This window comes from Odontomachus brunneus, unplaced genomic scaffold (assembly GCF_010583005.1).
Source record: "Odontomachus brunneus isolate Ranch 3 - 2012 unplaced genomic scaffold, Obru_v1 Obru_scaffold_070, whole genome shotgun sequence".
Classification (NCBI taxonomy): Eukaryota; Metazoa; Arthropoda; class Insecta; order Hymenoptera; family Formicidae; genus Odontomachus; species Odontomachus brunneus.
The window spans coordinates 1313084-1314872 of record NW_022639520.1 but is presented as its reverse complement, the minus strand read 5'-3'; positions in this window follow the sequence as shown (position 1 = coordinate 1314872).

Genomic DNA, 1789 nt, shown 5'->3' with positions numbered 1-1789 from the left:
CTCTGATTCGATAACTTTAAATAGCCTTCATGTAAAAACTATTGTTTTAGTTAAGGAAAAAGATGTTTCTTTTAGGTCGGTATTCACAGTCGAATCTTATATTTAAGATCGTCTTAAGTTCATCTTCAGATAATGTACGAATTATTTCATTAACTATGGAGTACCCAAAGATAAATTGAAGACGATCTTAGATATAAGACTCGACTATGAATATCAGCCTTAGACTACACAACCTAAATAACAAAAGTTATTTTGGTTTTAAAGGAAACTTAAATATATGTCTGTCTTTATTTATTTACAAAGAAAGATAAAGATAGATATATGTTTAAGTTTCGCTTAAAGCCAAAATAATATTGGTGCAACCAGGCCTTAGTCTCGAGAATTTCAGTGTGTATTCCGTATGAAAGCTTTCTGGAACATCCTGTATTATTTCGGCGCTTGGGAGAAGCTTTTCTCCAGAGCGTTAAATAAATGTTTCTATTATACCTAAGGGCATGTACCTTTTCTCGTTCTCCATGTGGGTGACTGTTTGTATATAATGTTAGATTTAACCTTCCGTCAGCAATTATATTTTTTATATAACGACGTTGGCAACCTGGGTTGTTTACGTTCATATCATATGATTTTTGTTTTATGCTTTTAAGGTCCCTGGCTCCTTGCTTTGTCTATCTCTTTTTAATGACGTTAAAAGTGTGAAAATGCACGCTAAAATTCTTGCGAAATACGTTGAAATAAAAGTATATATTCATAAAGTAACACTTGCAATCGATTAAACAAATTTATAAGATATTCCGTGTTCTCCTCTTTTGCTCTAACAATGTATAATTTATTGTAAATAAACTTGAATAGAAATAGACGAAGAAATAGGTTAAAGAGGTGAATTGTGTAAGAGTCGGAGAGAAAAATATACCGGAAGCCGGAGTTTGCTGGACCGTGATTCGAACCCGGGACCTTTCGCTATCCGGGTGACTGCTCTTACCAATGAGCTACCCAGATTCCCTACCTCAGTACATTCTCTCTCTTCTTCTTAGTAGTTATTGGTTTGTCAATATGACTCGTATTATCTCAGTTCACTTTATATCTTACAATTGTATGTCACGTTAATTTACGATAAATGATTGATTGTTAGAGCAAATGAGGAGAACACAGAATATTTTACAAATTTTTTTAATCGATTGCAAGTGTTATGGAGGATTCACACCGATGTCCGACGTGCGGCGTCCGATATCCAATAGGAGAATAGATTGGATATCGGATATCGGACGCGGTGTGAATCCTGCATTACTTTATGGATATATATTTTTATTTCAATGTATTTCGCAAGAATTTTTAGCATGCATTTTCATGCTTCTGACGTCAATAAAAAGAGATAGACAACGCAAGAAGCCAGAAATCTTAAGATATTCATAAAAATTTAGAATTATTTAGCATCATCTTTACTACAATACTCAATAGGTACCAAAATCAAATATTCAATCCAATTGCTTATATAAAATTATTTTTTATCGAAAAAATTCAAGAACGAATTTTCGAATGGGTTGTAAACAACGCAGCTTGCCGAGATTGTTAATTTCTTATTAATCTGTATGATAATTGTAAATTTTGTTTGTAGCATTCATTTCTGTCGACTTTAGGAGGTCGATATATTACAAGCAAAACAAATAAAATTTTGAAACAGTTGTTTTCAGATGAATTGTCTCAAAAGTATAGTTTTTATGGGAAACGATTACCAAAGAAACCTTTTCATTCTTTATTGATAAAAGATATTATAATAGGTAAAATTTTTTTT